This window comes from Elaeis guineensis, chromosome 4 (assembly GCF_000442705.2).
Source record: "Elaeis guineensis isolate ETL-2024a chromosome 4, EG11, whole genome shotgun sequence".
Taxonomy (NCBI): Eukaryota; Viridiplantae; Streptophyta; class Magnoliopsida; order Arecales; family Arecaceae; genus Elaeis; species Elaeis guineensis.
In genome coordinates, this window is record NC_025996.2 from 124259049 (window position 1) to 124277171 (window position 18123).

The 18123-nt window shown below is 33.6% G+C and overlaps 1 pseudogene; it reads right to left on the minus strand.

The window, feature by feature from the left end:
• Positions 1-7467, minus strand: part of LOC140857387 (AT-hook motif nuclear-localized protein 1-like) — a 112383-nt pseudogene extending 104916 nt beyond the window's left edge.
• Between the last annotated feature and the right edge of the window lie 10656 nt (positions 7468-18123).

Genomic DNA, 18123 nt, shown 5'->3' on the forward strand with positions numbered 1-18123 from the left:
TCTTCTTCGATTCTGTCTTTTTTTTTCCATCCACCTTCTGCTTCTTTGCAGACTTCTTCTTCTTCCCGAAAAACTTTTTCTTGATAGAAGTCCACTCCATAGTAAGAACTAAGCCTTTTGAACTCTTCATAGAAAAGCTCAGCTATAACCAGCATGTTCATTAACTCGACCAAGGTACACTGCATCTTATGCATATGGAAGTTTATGATGAAACTGACCAAATACATCAGACAAGGACTGAAGGATCACATCAGTCTGAAAATCCTTGTCTAAGATGATATCGAGCTTCTCAAGCTCCTCAAGATCCTTGATCATTGTCAAACAATAATCTTAGACTGACTGCCCATCACGCATCTTGGCCTTAAAAAGTCTTTGACAGACTTGATACTTGACCGCACGACTCTATTCACCAAACAACTCTTATAGGTGAGCTAACATTTGGCGGGTAGTCAAAATATTTTCATGTTGGCACTGTAAGTCATCAGACATTGCACCAACATGTAGTACCTTGCTTTGTTATCATCATCCGTCCACTTTGCTAGAGATGCTCTCTGTTCAGCAGTCGGACGTGCTGGCATGGTAGGTGGATCCTGGTCCAAGACATGAGTCAATTTTTAGAACTTAGAATGATTCTGTAGTTTCTCAACCAGTCTTTAAAATTTGATCCAGTCAGTCTATGGGTGTCTAGAATTTTGGTCAGGAGGTTTGAGGCAGACATGTTTCCTGTAGAGAGTCAAAAGTTTCTAGTTAGATTTTGTAATCAAACTCAACCAATTTATTTAGAATTTTTATTTTTAAACAAATTAGGCTCCCACTATTTTCTCAGATCCCTACACTCCTTGGGTAGAGATGTGAAAATCTCCATGATTAGTGATTTCTAGTGGGTGGTGCGGTCTCACCAACTGGCTCACCACCTCACCTAACAGTTATTGGTGATGGGTCAACCAATGAGTAGACAACTCTTGTCCAATAATTTTTTAATCATAGTGCACCCAAAATTTGGTCTCTAATTCATGAAGCTCATCGTATCCAAAATATTGCTCCAATCCTTAGTTAAGCCAAACCCACCATTTGCACGAACTAGATTCCTAATTGGATCCCTCACCGTATCCGAGATATTGAGCCCAATCCATCCTCTAATCCGTAGCATCCAATGCCTAATGGACATAATTGCATCTTTTTGGTGCAACTGAGCCACTGTAACCAACCGAAAATAATCAACTTCGGAAAGGACCCGCACATCCACAATGGTGGAAGACCTAGACATAATATTTTCTTAGGAAGATTTGATTTAGGTTTCTTTAAACTTGACTTGACATAGTCATAATAATTATGACTAACCTAGTGGCATGGGTCAGCTCGAATTGTTAGCTACCTCAAATCAGAACTGGATCGACACATATGGCCAGGTAAGTGAGACCGGTGGAAGGGATATGCCATTAACTCGATAAGAATAGCATTCGAGTCAAGTAGCTCTCAATTAAAAATCAGTCGGTCAAATCTGTCAAACTTATCTTAGACACTAAATTATCGAACCAGAACTAATTGGGTTAGCCTACAATCCAGACTCTAACCTCTGAGCCAAATTAGGTCTTAACTTGATCGGGTCACATCTAAATATGATTCGACCTTGACCCAGACTTAATCCTATTAGGCTGGTCAATTATTAGCTTTCATGATCCCACCTAACCAACTCTTGATTCAGTTTGATCAACCACTAGACCTAATTGAGCTACCCAAGCCCGAACCCAATTTTATGAAAATGTCTTGGATCTGAAATTCTCAATTTTAGACCAAATTGATTTCATAAACTTAATTCATTAGTTAAGTTTGGGTTCATAAACAAAATATGTAAAATAAATCCTAAGATTTCAGGATCTAGAGTTTTACAGAAAAGTAAGTTTTGATTTCTGATTAAGGATGAACGCGTGGCACCCCTACACGTCATATGAACACCCCATTGAATGGAAAGAGAGGGTCTTAAAATACTACTTTGTTCTTATGACCAGATGGCCATGAGGAATACCTTAATTAGAAATATAAATTTAACTACAAAACTAGTTAGATCTAAATTTACATATCACATACACAATTTAAGATCTAACTAATACATGCTTTGCATACATCTCATATATCAAAAATTGATCTAATTAACATGCTTTTAGATTTAATACATCACATATAATATCTAAAAAATAAAATTTAAATTGAACTATTCAGGATAAAATCTATTCTAGACAAGTTACTAGAACAGCTCTAAACTAGTCTAGGCATGCAACAGATCAATTTTATGTAACAATTAAAAAATTATTTTCTATTTTTTGATCTGATTATAATACTTATAACATAAAAAAAATAGAGAATAAATTAGATCTAATTCATATTTTAATCACATTAAAATATAAAACTACAAAACTAGTTATAGATCAAACTATTCCTAATCTAGTCATGCATCTCATGCATGTTAGATCTTTTTAAATTTAATTTTAAATATTTTAATTTTAGATATTATCATATCTGATGTGACATCTAAAATCCTTTAATATTAGATAAATAAATATAAAAATTAGATCTAAATTAGATCTAAATTAGAGCTAACAACCTGGCTCTGATACCAGTTGAAGGAAAAACTGTCTTTTTCATTTGTAGGATCTTCCAGATTTCATCAAATCTGGAGTGGAATAATTTAAAAATTTATTCTATGCTATTTCAGATCTAATATTTATTAGATCTAATTTTATTATCTGATATTTAAAATCTAAAGTTAAATCTAAAAGTATGAGAAATATAGACATACCTCAAGGGTAATCTGATTACCCTGTAGATGATCTCAGCACAGCCCGAGGTTCTGATGTAGCCACGTAAGTGCCTGGCTTCTACCGGTATCCACTTGGGTAGGACCTAGAACATCTTCTCCTCATAAATCTATGCTCCAAAAAGTAGATCTCTATCTGATTTGGAAGTGCTTCAGAACTCCTTCTGAAGTTGAAGCAGTAGCCTGTCGAAGATGTCCTGCAGCCTTCCTGTTCCAGGCGTCACCATGCCTTTTCCTTGCACCAGATGAATGTCCAACTCCTTGGATGTGAAGAGGGGAGATAGGAGAGCAGGGAGGTTGTGGAGAAGAGGATAGGGGTGGCAGTTATTGGGTTTGGTGCATAAAATAATTTCAGCCTACAAAACCCTAGGCGTAGAAGGGTTTATATAGACCCTATATGCTGCGCAGTGCTACATCATTCAACCAATCAAAAAATTTCAATAAATTTTGAAAAAATTTTGATTGGTTTCTTGGTATCATCTGATCACATTAGATAAGCACCCAAGCCTCTATCTCAAAGTTGGCACCAACACTGGATAAGGACAAAGAGAGGTTGGCGCCAAAGAGTCCAATCTTATCAAGGCTCTCCAACCTTATCCACTTGGGGTGCCCACTTAATCCAATTGGGCTCACACTATAATCTGATTATGGCACCCAATTTGATGTGATTTGACTCCATAAAAATTCTCAAATAAGCTCTTGCCAAGTGGGCTTCAATTTAAGACCCATATGTCAATTTTTGACAGATGTCCTAAAATGAAATTGACAGGTGATAGGAATTAGCAGGTGCTTGTCTTAAATTCATCTCATGAATTAAGACAAACCTTTTCTAAGCTGGACAAGCTTTATTTAGATTGAAAAAAATTTTTTCAAGGTTCTCTGGATGAGTCAAATCATATTTGGCTCAGTAGGGACAAAAAAGATTATACGAGGAGAAAGTTAGGCTCAATCGTGTGCTAGCACGATTTCCTTGAACTTAATTGGATCTTATCCAAATTAGTTGGGGTAGCCCAATTGATGACATCCAAACCCTCACCCTTATTTGTGTGACCCAGTTATGTTCAATTTCGTATGGTAATGAGACATGTCATGATCTCATCATGGACATCATCGAAACTCCTTTCGATGGACCAGAACTCTTCTAATTCAGACAATTAGAATGATCGATCATCAATATCATTCTAATTGCTCTCAAAATCCACCAGTGACACCTAGCAGTATGTGGTGGTAACCCATCAGAACTGAAGACGAACCTCTTGGTGCAGCTACTTGTGTGATTAAGCTCCTCTATCATGAGTCCCGACTGAATTAGGGTTAAGGTCAATTCGTCAGACCCAACATCAGTCATATGAGTTAATCGATCGATCCGAGTCCGATGTGAAACCCCAATGAAAAATTCTTTTTAATTATTTCACTCTGCCATGGCCATAGGCTTAAGGACTCGATCTTTCGATCATCATAGGATTACTCCTCTCATCTACCGAGGTTGATAGATCCCATCTTGGTGCGATCTGGTTCCTACAATGAACATGCTACAGCCAACATACACCTCAGACTTTCGAATAGCTAGGGGACCAAGTTATGGTGTAGTCAAACTATAACACACTCAAGGTGAACCATCGATGTACCTCAGGTCAAAGAACTAGACACACAACCGCAGCATCGAGCTAGTCATTGACAAGAAGGTAGACTCCCTTATGATTGCTTGATGTGGTCACACTCAGTACTCTCATTCTCAATGAGTACTTATACTCTCACTTCGGTGTCTCCACATCGTAGATTCAAGACTCATCTACCCTAAAGAAGAAATCGTACACCAACCTTTCAGATCGATCACCATCCTCATGATGATCCTATGGTCAGGAGCTGTTTATGAGTTAGTTATGTAAATTCATGCCTTAAATTTTCAACTCTTAAAAATATGAATTAACATTTTCACTAACTCAAAGGATGTATCACAGACACAATGTATACAACGTGATAGAAGAATAACCCTTTTATTCATTTATGGTCAAAATTATAAATTTGCCCTTAGATTTGTATAGGAATGCATCAGCCAATCTGACATCTAGGGCACACATCTAACAAGGATTGGTAGCTACCAACAGACCAGCAACCCCTCCCCCTACAAATCGACCCTACAAAATCAAATCGGTTGGCATAAATGATCCAGATAAGGAAAGTAACTCAAACCGGCCCTACAAAATTAGTCCAGCAAACATAAAACATATTAATAGGCAACAAAAAGTACAAGATCAAATCATAGGCATAATAGCAAAATGCTGATGAAAATAGGAAGATAGTATTATTGCACACATTTCAAAGAAGAGTAATAAATAAGCTTGATACATATAATAAAAGTATGTAGGAAACCTCAGATTTGAAATAATATACATGTTCATATTGATTACAAATTATATATTTGAAGTACATTGTTAACTGGAGAGAAAAGGTAAAGATTTTTTCGAGTCCTCTACATAACCCCTAGGCCCTAGTTATCCAGCTATTGGTTTAATAAAATACTCACTCATTATAGGAAAACAAAAGAGTAAAGGTACACCAAGAGAATCAGAAGATTCAATAGAATCCATGTAACCATAAAATCAAGCTTTACCTCTGTATAGGATGGCCCACATAGTACATGTATTATTTAACAGTTTGATTGAAAGCAATAATCATACAATCATATGTGCACATCATAATATGATAGAAGTTTCCTGGGGAATAAATCGACTAATAAATCATGGGTGGTGATGTTAACCCAATTAATTGGTCACTAATGATGGGTGCTGATTATATACAATCCCTTGCATATAGTTGGCTTTTACAGTATCGACATTCTTTCATCTTCCAGCCTTCTACAGCAAAGGTTTCGCTAATATGTAGTTACCAAAAGCAAAATTTCTTGAACACAAGATGGATGATACATGCAGTTTTTTAAATATCAACATTCACATCATGTAATCTAACACTAGATTTAATAAGTAAATCAAAGAAGAACAAGCACTGAACAAAACAAAAATTACTAGGTCATGACATGAACAATGATTCACAGCTATGGAGCCCACATCAGCAAATGCTAATTCATCCTCATAGTTTGTTTAATAGTTGTTGCACACTTTAGAAACTGCCACCTCATGTGAGCACTTTGTATTTTACATGGTAGACGGACTAAAATGTTCATAGTCTATTTGCCATTAAAAGCAGGTCACCACTACAAAAGTCTAAAAGTTTGCACATTCCTTATCACTTCAGAGTCAGCCTTCCTACAAGAGGTACATTAATTTAGAAAATTCAATCATCCATTAGTTTAGCAACTACAACCATCCTACCGAAAGCAAAAGGTCACAAAGGAAGACCAGTTCAACATATCCATCTTTGGGTTGATGCAACTCGATGAGGTCTTGGGAATAGTAAGCTTTGACTGGCTAGTGGCTAGGCCTTGGCAAAGCCTATTTGGCAGCAATTAAATCAGTAGCAGACTAGGAACAGGGTCCATCAAACAACACTATCAGAGGCCTGCTACAAAAATTAGATAAAATTATTAAAAAAACATATTCTTTAGGTTACAGAGGTAAAGACTAAAGTAACCCTACAAGTGTTAGAAAATCTAGTCTAACATGAAAACCTACAACATAAGGTGAAGAAGAATCCTTTTGTACACAAATTATGCATTTATCAGTCATAGACGAAGCCTGTCTATATGAAAGAAAAAAAATAGGTAATGTTAACATTTTCTGCTATGGGGATCCCTATATTTGCATTTGAATGCCATATCACTACCAGGTCACCTTATAATTAAAAAGATTATAAATAGAATTTATCAATATTTTATACTTCACAAAATGGATAAAGACTATCACAAGTCTCTTTAAAAATTACGTAGATTTTTAGATGTACACTTACTTTGGAGTTGTTGGTGGATAATTCTCTATTGGGTTAAGCACCTCAGTCAAAGGAGTTTACTACACCAAGCATTCAGAATTTATTTCTCATATTTCATTTAATATAAACATGGATAACAAGTCACAGTAGATATGCTATAAGATTTTAAATACGTGGTATGGAGTTAACAATTTCATGGCTATTGATATGAACCAAGATTGGTGCTTGCAAGATGACTGAGCATGACATGCAGCAATCCAAAATTCAATATAGGCAACAATATTAAGCACATGTATCGCCCAAAAATGGTTAACACCATCATAGTGTGCAATACAATTCATAAACAAATAGAAGAAAACACCTCTAAATATTTAAAAGAATGCATAAGTTGGAGACACCTCTAAAGGAATTATCTTTCCAAAAGGAAAGGGTATAATTACAAACCTCATAAGTTAATGTATCTCCAAAGGAATCAGGCTGATGAAGCGTCACATTGGAACTTATACCATTAGTAGACAACATACAAATTGCTCAAGGCCCTTGTTGAGAAAAAGATATGATCTTCATAGTAACATCCTTTTAAGAAAAAAAGAGGCAAATTACTTCAGATAAGAATAACTTTAAAAAATTGCAAAAACAAAAACAAAAAATATTATTGCATATATGCAATAACTGCTTTTACATCACCAACTGCTTTCAATAATAAGGAACTTAAGCCCTAGGATTACCTTCTGTATGTTCTGATATAAGTAGAACTCAATATCCATTAATCACCAGGTCAAATATTAAGAACATTTAGGAGCAACTAGTAAAAACCTTGTAGGAGCTTATGCTTGATAAGCACATATATAAATGAAAACTAATTAAAATTTGTTATAGCATATCAATCCTTTCAAACATAAACAAACAAACTTAAACTTAAACTTAATTTAATCTTTCCTATTTTGATTTCAAGCTGCCAATTATCTTAATATTGAGAGTCTGTAGAATCTAGATTGTCAAAAATTTGCTAGTATGATAAGGGGAAAGAGTAATGAGGAGATTTGCAGGACCTTCAATGTTGAGAATAACTTTAGCCAGATGGAAGAGAAAGAAGTTCAAAAAAACTCATGGAGCTTTTAGAGAGGTTTTAATGCTCTTAAATAACTCATGAAATTAATGTGGACATTACTTGTTCATTTTTATGTGGCCAAATAACAAAGTAATCTTTACCTTTTAATTTCAAGGAATATTTCTCTATATTAGACAGTAGATAGAATCTAAATGCTATAACAAATAATCAAAATTAGCTTGCTTGTGGGAACTTTTTCTTGTTTACTTTGTTTATATAGCTTATGATCTAGGCATGGATTTCATTCTTTGCAATGTCAACCATGACTTGATATTTAGAATGTGACTTCGTTTCATTTTTATCATTGTTTCTTCACAGCATTTATGAAAATATAAAACTTCCTAAGAATAGCATTGAGCTCATTTGGAGAGTATTCTGTGGGATAATTTGCTCTTGGAACCATGCAAGATTGAGAAAGATTAAAGCAAAAAAAAAAAATAGAAAAGAAAAGTCATGTTACCAATTGCTATATAATATCTAGAAAACTCCCCAAATGATAAGATAATTAAAATTTCTGAAAATTTGCAAATCCAAATCTGAATGCAATTGTTGTATATGGAACATACTCTTGGATAAGTATCGATAAATAGATAGTCACATACATACATACATACATACATGTACATACATACATACATATATATATATATGTGGGTGTGTGTGTGGGTGTGTGTATATATATGTGTGTGTGTGCGCACGCGCATGCGTGTGCGCATGTGTGTGTACATGTGTATATATATTTGTATATGTATGTATATGTATATATATATATATATATATATATATATATCGTGTGTACATATATATATATATATACATATAGTATATATATATACATATATACATATATATATATATATATATATATAGAGAGAGAGAGAGAGAGAAACATATACACACACACACACACACACACACACATAGAGTATATATATATATATATATGTATGTTTGTGTGTGTGTGTCTATATATATATATATATATTTTGTATGTATGCATGTGTATGTATATGAATAGATAATATTATACATATGTAGCAACTTATGTATGTCTAATTAAAGTTGTCATAATGTGAACACTTAACCATATATATTATCAATTAATTACCAAATCATTAGGACTCCATAAGCAATGCATCATATAGATTTAAGCACTCAACCAACTACCAAATATGTAATATAATTAGATTTAAGTATATCAAAATTCATATCTGAAGACCGTAAAATATAGTTCATTCCAATCTCTCAGTTCTTTCATCCCATCCTAGCATCTCTAGGCTCATATGTGATCCTCTTCCACACACACCAAGACCACCAAGACCCATCCATATATATTAGACTAAATTGGGCTAAGGAATATAACCATGCATAGGTCAACAAGAACATAGGATAGGCTAGGTCGAGTCTAGGTCTGGTTCTTGTGGCTGGGCCTAGCCTATGTGATGGCCTAATCCGCTGCACTAGGCACCAGCTCTCGATCGGTAAAAAAAAAAAGAAAAAAAAAAGAAAAGGCTGGAGGAAGACTCCCATCGAGAGTCTTCATCTCCAATGAGTCTGGATGGGAAACAGACTTCTAAGATAGGCCGAACTTGGTAGGAACTCCCTCTTCTTCCATCTTGAGCTACCTAATTCCTAGCATTCCTCTTCTTTTCAAGGCATTGAACCATCGCTGCCGATGGAGAAACTCACCAAAAATCGCCTTTCCTCGATTATATTTGATTTTTTTCCCTTCTTCTGGCAACCTACGTCACCGGTGTTTGTCGTGAAGGGCCTCTGCCCACCCCTGCATCAGCCTCTGGCCGAAGACGGAGCCCCAGCCACCGACGAGTGAGCTGGGACCCGAAAATGACCATGCAAAGGGTGTTTGGCCCTATTTTCGGGGTTGGTTTCCGCATCATCTAGCCTGCCCAGATTGGTGCAGGGACAGGATCTTGATCAGGCTTCACCCAGCTTTGCGCACTCTTCTTCAATCTTTTATGATACTAAGAGAAGATATTGACAAAGATTTTGAAGCTGAGTGATACGAGGTAGCTCCTAATACCTAAATCTTTCGAGCATCTATTTCTGAGGAAAATCAGATTTTTCAATCAAGATGGTAAAGAGTATGAGTTTCAGTATTTATATTATAAAAATAAATGTGTAAGGGGCCAATATGTTTACCATCTCCTCTCTTAGAGATGGACTGGATTTGTAAAGGAAAAGAGGTTGAAGCCTGGTAATATAGTTGTTTTTTGTAGGCTACAAAATCTATATTTTTTTTTATCAATGCTAAGTACGAAAAGCATACATATAATAGTAATTTTTTTGACTCATATGGAAGAGGAAAAGAGGGAGAAGAATAGTAGTAACTACTCTTCTCTATAAGTTAAAGAGAAGTTATTATTATATGTATTTTTTTTGTATTCAATATCAATAAAAAAATAAGGATATTGCAGTCATCCGCACACGTAGAAAATAACTATATCATCTGACTTTAATCCCTTTTACTTTACAAATCCAGTCTATCTCATGGAGAGTAGACAACCTATCGTATGGTAAATATATTGGCCCTTTACATGTTTATTTTTATAATATAAGTATTAGAACTCCCACTCTTTGCCATCTCAAGCGAAAAATCTGATTTTGTTCAAAAACAGATGCTCCAAAGATTTAGGTATTTGGAGCTACCTCAATAAAATCAAGTTTAAACCACACAAATGGTGATGAGGGCACAGTCAAAGTCAAGGCCTTTGACAGTGATTGTTTACATTATTTTGAATCAGCTTCACAAAATAGCCAATGGATTTATGGAATAACTTGCAATAGTCATTTTGCTATCAATAAATGGCAATATGCATTTGAGCATTATGTGATCGCAAAACTTTTATGATACAAGTACTTCTATCTATTCTTGCTAATCAGTCCTGGCACTCTTATTACCTAGATATAAATGACTAGAGATTTCAGAAGAATTTGTATTTTACAAGCTCTCCTTGTTTTGTTCTTGAAGGAAAAGAATGAATGAAGGTCTTCAATGAGCTGAAATAATCTTGTATAGTTCAGTTCCATGCAAAATGTCTGATATGGGATTTGAACTAGCCCATTGAATTGCATAATTTGTTCAGATGAATGCGTCATGCAGTAATAACTTTTTTTTTTGGAGTTTCAAAAACTCCTCTTCAGATGCACGCAGCCGTTCCATGAGTGCTACGCGCACGGGTGGCCGTTCCGTGAGTTATTTATGCACATACAGATTTCACACGTGGCCATTTTGAGCCTATAAAAAGGCCTGTATCCTTAGCTTTTCAAACTACCCTCGAAAGTTCTTCTTTTCCTCTTTCTAAAATCTCTCAACACACACACACACACACACTCTCTCTCTCTCTCACTCATTTTTTTTCCTCTTTATTTGACCATGTGGGCTGAGGATGGGTTTGATCAACGTTCGATCGAGATCATGCCACCGACAGGTGTTGGAGTACTTGGCTTTCAGATTGTACCTTGGAAGAGGATGCGCGGCCCAAATCTTTGCATGAGAAGGGACCGAAGTCTTCCTTAGGACAGTGATTTAACCACCTTCCAAGCCAGATTCTATATTTTTAGTTTGTCACATCAATATATATTGTTTCACATGCATTAGGAGAAAGAAAAAAATTTGATCTTATACATATCAATATATATATATGTATATATTATTTCATATAATTTTTATAGCAGTCTAAAGGAGACTACATAGATATTTTTGTAGTGCATGCATATAATTTTATATTAAATATAATTGTTTGCACATAATTATGGTTTATGTTCCTTGTATATTTTATATTTATATTTTTTTAATTATCATAGCATCATTTCTATAGTTTTGTGTGGTGCAAAATTAATCAAAGATCCCCACAAAATTTGTATTACTGCATGCTAAATTATTTCGATTCAACCTTAATAAATGTTATTAAGTGATACTAGTGAATAAAGCAAATTAAGCAAAGAACTAATAAATTTTCTTCAAATTCCAATTTTCTCCTCTGAACCACACTGGACCAAATGGCTATCCTTAGAGATGAAACCTTTAGTCTTAAACCCAGCAAATTTGATGGAACCAACTTTATAAGGTGGCAAAGCCAAAGGAAATTTTGGCTAACCACATTGAGGCTTTGGCCGATTATTGACCAATCCTCTACCTCCTCTAGTTCAACCACTCCTGACACCCCTGAAGAAGACTATCTTTGTAAAGATAGAATTCTAAATGCCCTTTCTGATTCACTTTATGATGTTTATCCATCTACAAAGAGTGCAAAGGAATTATGGGATAACCTAGAGTCTGAATATGATCTTTATAATGCTGGGGTTGAACGGTTCAACATCACATCATTTCTTAGATATATTATGGTAGATGACAAACCTATAAATGACCAACTCCACCAATTCCAAGAATACCTTAGGAAGCTTCAAACCAATAGAACTATTCTCGCTGAAGAATTTAAGGTCTCGAGCCTTCTTGATAACATGCCTCCTTCTTGGGACAGCTTTGTCAAAGGTCAGCTCCATAAGCAAGAAGAGCTAATCCTAACTCAACTTCTAAATTCAATCAAAATAGAAGACCAACATAGATTTAAAACCCAGCAAACCAGAGTCCCAAGTGCCCAAGCTAACTTGACTCTTACCAAATCCAAATCAAAACCTAGAGTTGAACCAAACCAACAATACCAGTGAAATCTACTAACCCTAAAGTTAATGTTACTTTCTCTAACCTTGATTGGTGGTTGGATTCAAGAGTTAATGTTCATATTTATTTTGACCGCTCATGGTTCACTACTATTAAGGACTCAAGCAAAGGAGGTGTAATCCTTAGGAATAATACAGCTACCAAGATCAAGGGACAAGGATATTAATTTAAAGATGACTTCTGAAAAAGTTCTTACCCTGATGGATGCATTGTATGTTCCAAACTTCAGCAAGAACCTAGTTAGTAGATCTCAGCTGGTTCAGAGAGGATGTAAAATTATCCTTGATTGTAATAAAGTTATAATAACTAAAAATAATACTTTCCTAGGAAAAAGATGTGTAAGTGAAGGCTTATTCAAATTGAATGTAATAAATTATTTTATTAATAAAGCTAAGAATCAAGTTTATTTTATGAATAAATCTAATCAAAATTTGTGGCATGATAGATTGGGTCATGTATGCTTAGGAAAAGTCAAACATATGATTGATCTAAACCCAATTCTTAAATCAATCTTAGATACATTTAAGTATGAAATATGTGCTAAATCTAAACAACCAAGAAAATCATTTAAATCAGTTGAAAGAAATTCTTCAATCTTGGAGTTAATATATAGTGATATATGTGACTCTACCAAAATTACAACCTGTGGTGGCAATAGGAACATAGTAACCTTTGTAGATGATTTTTTCAGATACTGTTATTATTACCTAATTAAGTCTAAGGATGAAACCTTCAATAAATTCAAAATTTATAAGAGTGAAGTAGAAAATCAACAAGAAAAAATAAGATTCTTAGGACTGATAGAGGAGGAGAGTATACTTTAAATAATTTTTTTCTATTCTATCAAGAACATAGAATAATTCATGAAGTACTCCTTACTCTCCACAGTCCAATGATATGGCTGAGCATAAAAACTATACCCTCTTGGATATGATGAATGCTATGTTGATTAGCTCAGGCCTACCTGAGAACTTATGGGGAGAAGATCTTATGTCTTCTTGCTTCATCCCAAATAGGATCCCTATTAAGAATAATGGTTAGATCTCTTATGAATTTTGGAAAGACAGATCTCTTAAATTGAATATTCTCAAAGTGTGGGAGTGTCTAGCTCAGGTAAATATTTCAGAACCCAAAAGAGAAAGCTAGGATCTAAAACTATAGATGCTATCTTTATAGGCTATTCCCAAAATAGTAATGCCTCTAGGTTCTTAGTGATTAAATTAGATATTAGTGATATAAGTTATAATTCAATCCTTGAAGCTAGAGATGCTTCTTTTTTTGAGGATATATTTTTTTAAGACTAGAATTTCTAGATCCTTAGAATGTGAACCATCTTCTTTTAGATCTATAGAACTAGAACTTAAAACTAAAATTGAATTAAAATGAAGTAAGAGAAATAGAATTGAAAGGAATTTTGGAGAAAAATTTTTTACATACCTTGTAGAGGGTGATTCTTACACATATGATGATGCTATGTCATCATCCGATTCATTATATTGGAAGAAAGCCATAAATAGTGAAATTCAATCAATCCTAGAGAATAAAATTTAGATTTTATCAAATTTACCTCCAAAAAATAAAGCAAAAACCAAGAGAAAAGACCCTCCTCTCTATTTTTCACACCATGAACCATTTCCAAACTTCTATCATGTGAAGAGCTCTCTTCTGGTATCTTACACACATAAAAAAAAATTACAAAAGCCCCTTTTATAGGCATGTAAGGAGGTAGGGTGAAGAGTCCTAGTGATCCTAGACTCTTATAGGATTCTACCTCCCTTCATAATTTTACATCCCAAAATATGCTAAAAAAATATGGAACACCCCTTTCCATATTTTTTTATGATAAATCAATTCTTCAATTGATCTTCTATAAAAAATCTTCTCAAAATATTGCACATATAATGAGAAAAAAATTTATTGGTATAGAGAGGTTGATCTGGATGAGAATAGATTCTCCTGATAAGAAATATTTTGAAATTCAATTTCAAAATTTTTTTTTATCAAAACCAAATCAAATTTGGATGTCAGATAGGTAAGGGAAAGTATTCTTTGGCGTGAAAAAATCTTATACAAAATAATTTTGTGTGTGGAGATATATGGCATGCAATCTGGGTTGGCATAGGGAGAAGAGTCCTATTCCAATAAGGACTCTAAGTTTCCTTATTTGAATCCAAACCAAATCACATCTGATTTAGCCCAAATAAAATATATAAAACTCAATATAATTAGGTTCATAAATTTTTAATCAAATTTTAATCAAATCAAAAATTGATTGAACCAAAATTATGATCAAATCAGGGATAATTCTTCCTTAGCAATTAGATCATCTCATAACCTAATCAGGTTAAACCTAATTGAATCTAATTCAATTAGATTTTATTTAATCCACTTTGCTTAATCAAATTAAACTAATTAATAATCTAATTATTAATTAATTTTTTATTAATTCACTAACACTTGATGAATAAATTTATTACAACATTTGTATAAGGTTAATCATCAATCGAATTGACAATTAAGTCCTTGAATGATTCTCAATCGTTGATCAGCCACATTATCAGTCAAAAAATTTTTTTGAGTGTGACCCTGTAGGTTCAATCCTAAGCAGGTAGCATAGAAATACCTTGCTAAATCAATCAATGTAACCATCTAGCAATGACGACTCGATGTCCGGATAGGTCGAATGAAGGTGAAGCAACATTCAAGTACCTATTGGCATATGGTTACTGTATAATTCATCTCTTTGACCCTAATGCTTGAGGACTGCCAAGAATTTAACTATCAATTCTAGATAAGTCATCCATATTATATTTTAAATTTTTTTAAATCCATCATATGGATTATCCAGGCACAGGTTTTGCTAAATTGAAATACACTGATGCATATCTCCTACTAATTCGGAGAGGTCAATCCCATTTTGACTCATGCACCAACTTGATAAATACTTGACTATACCCAGAAACCTTCCATCACTGAATTAAAAAATTAATTAGTCTGACATCAAAGTACAGTGAGTTGCTTGCAAGTCATCATGGTGATCTTAGGTCAGAGGGACACTTATTCCCATACCCTTCGCAAGCTATCCTTAAGAGCAGAGTGCTCCATAGTTGGTCACATTCAGTATCGATGAACTCCTACATTTTATCTATATGCCATATCAGTATCTTCATACCATTTGGTTACGAGGACAACCAACGCATATGGCATACAACGACCTACACTTGATATCGTTATCGTCCTAGTAATAGCATATCATTTGGTCGCGAATCAGTTTAAGGACTACGTGATAAATCTTTCTTTATCGATCAAAGTAGTCCCAAGAACTTCATCACAATATAGGAGTTCATTAAAAGATGTAATCTTGTGATGAAAAATATCAAATAACTTTTATTATTTAACAATTTATATATATTTATAATTAGCACAATCATCAAACGATTAGCTTCAGGATATAATTTCCAACAACCGTGACATAGTGACCTATTTTTATCTAGGAAGTAAGAAGTTAGCACCAAAAATAAAAGGAGAAGAAAAGAGAGGAAGAAAGAACTTATCTGGATCAAGGATGTTATCATCCGCTTCTACTCCCTTGTGGAGCTCTCCTTCAACCTTTTTCAAGCTCGCTTCAAAAAGTGTCCCGTCGAAAGTGGCATTGGCATACTACAAAAAAAAAAGACTATTAACGATGGCTAACTGCCACCACTATTAGTCATTTTACCATCACTAAAAATTTGATAAAAATATCTTCATCATTAATTATCATTATTAGTGACGATGAAATTACCATCGTTAATAATAGTAATTAGCAATGATATTAGCAATAGAAAGCCATTGCTAATAACTTTATTTTATTAATTAAAATATTAAAACACTATTAGCGATGTCATAGTTATCACTACTACCGTCGCTAATAGTTTTTAATTTTTTAAAATTTATTATTATATATTTTAAAATCTATTTTAATCACATTAACAAGCAATAATATTTTTTAAAATCTATTATAAATAAAATAATAATTATTTAACATAATCATAAATATAAAATTAATTATATTATATTAAATATATATGGTATATAATTTTATAAATTTTTACTACTTTATAGGTATCAAAATTACATATATATATATATATATATATATAAATCATGCAAGCTCCTCCTTATCATACTCCTGCTCTTGTATGTCATTTCCAGTAGCTAGTGGATGAGAGCTGAATGTCCCAACAACCTATAAGAAAGAAAAATAAAGTATTATTAATAAATTTCAATATAAAAATATATATATCGATACAGAGATGTATATTTCAATATATTATAATTTTTAAATAGATTATTTTTATATATTTTATTCGATTATACAGAGCTATAAACACTCCTGACCCATCGTTTGGATAGTTAGATTAAATTTTACATCTAGATCTCCTTTTCAAACTCAAACTTAACTATATGAAACTTTTAAATATAAAAATTTAAAATAAATAAAAAAAATTATTAATAAATTTATCTACTATGATGGCTGTGATAATGAGCCCAGTTGATCATGCAGATATGAGTCTCAGAGAATCCAAATGATCGTATCACTGACGGTGTCTCATAAGCTCGGAAGTCACTAGCTCCAAAGCCTTTATACAACCTCTTCCACATGTGCATCAGCCCACGTTTGGGTCATTGAGCCCTGAGAGGAGTATCGAGCTACTGGAGGATTGATGTTATGGTCAAATCCTATGACTCTGCTCCTACTCACCCCTCTGGTGGCTCTATAAATGTGCTGCAACATGTTCTAAATAAGAAAATATTATCTATAGTAAAAATAAGTGATACCAACATAATATATAGAGCTAGTGAGGTCATAGCAAAAAAGAGGCCATAGCAATCTATGAAGTTATTCCTTTTAATATCCATTAACTTTAGATCATCATCAAAAAAAATAAGTAGGCAATTATAAGTATATAGCAAGAAAAATCTATCAGCACCCATCAACTTTAACACATCATATGGGAATAAGAAAAATAGACCATAGCAAATCTATGAAGCCATTCCCTTCAATATTCATCCAGTCTAGATTATCATTAGGAAAAATAAGGAGGTAACCATAAAAATATAGCAAGCAAAATCCATCAGCATCCATCAGCTTTAACATATCATATGGAAATAAGAAAAAGAGGCCATAGCATATCTTATGCCAAACGTATTACTTATTTAGCATACATTGTGCCAAATGTATCGTAATCATGGGCAGCCTTTGTCTTTGTTCGGCAGCTCACCTGACAGACCATACCAAAGAGATTTTGCAGCATCTATAATTGTAACAATTAAATAATTAGGTATTTATATCTATTGCACCAAAAAAAAGAACTACCAACAAGTAAAAAATATGAGGGGCTATTCTATTATTTTCAATATTATTTAACATAAAATATTCCAAAGACACTTAACTTTAATTATTGTATGAGGGGCTGTCGAGCTAACAACATAATCAAGAAAATGGTGAATTTTCTTGGTAAAGTCAAGTGCTTATATCTTTACAAATATGTTCCATAGCAACAGCATTCAAATAAGCAGGCACAAAGGATGTAAAACCCCACCTCGATGCAGAAACAAAAACAAAAA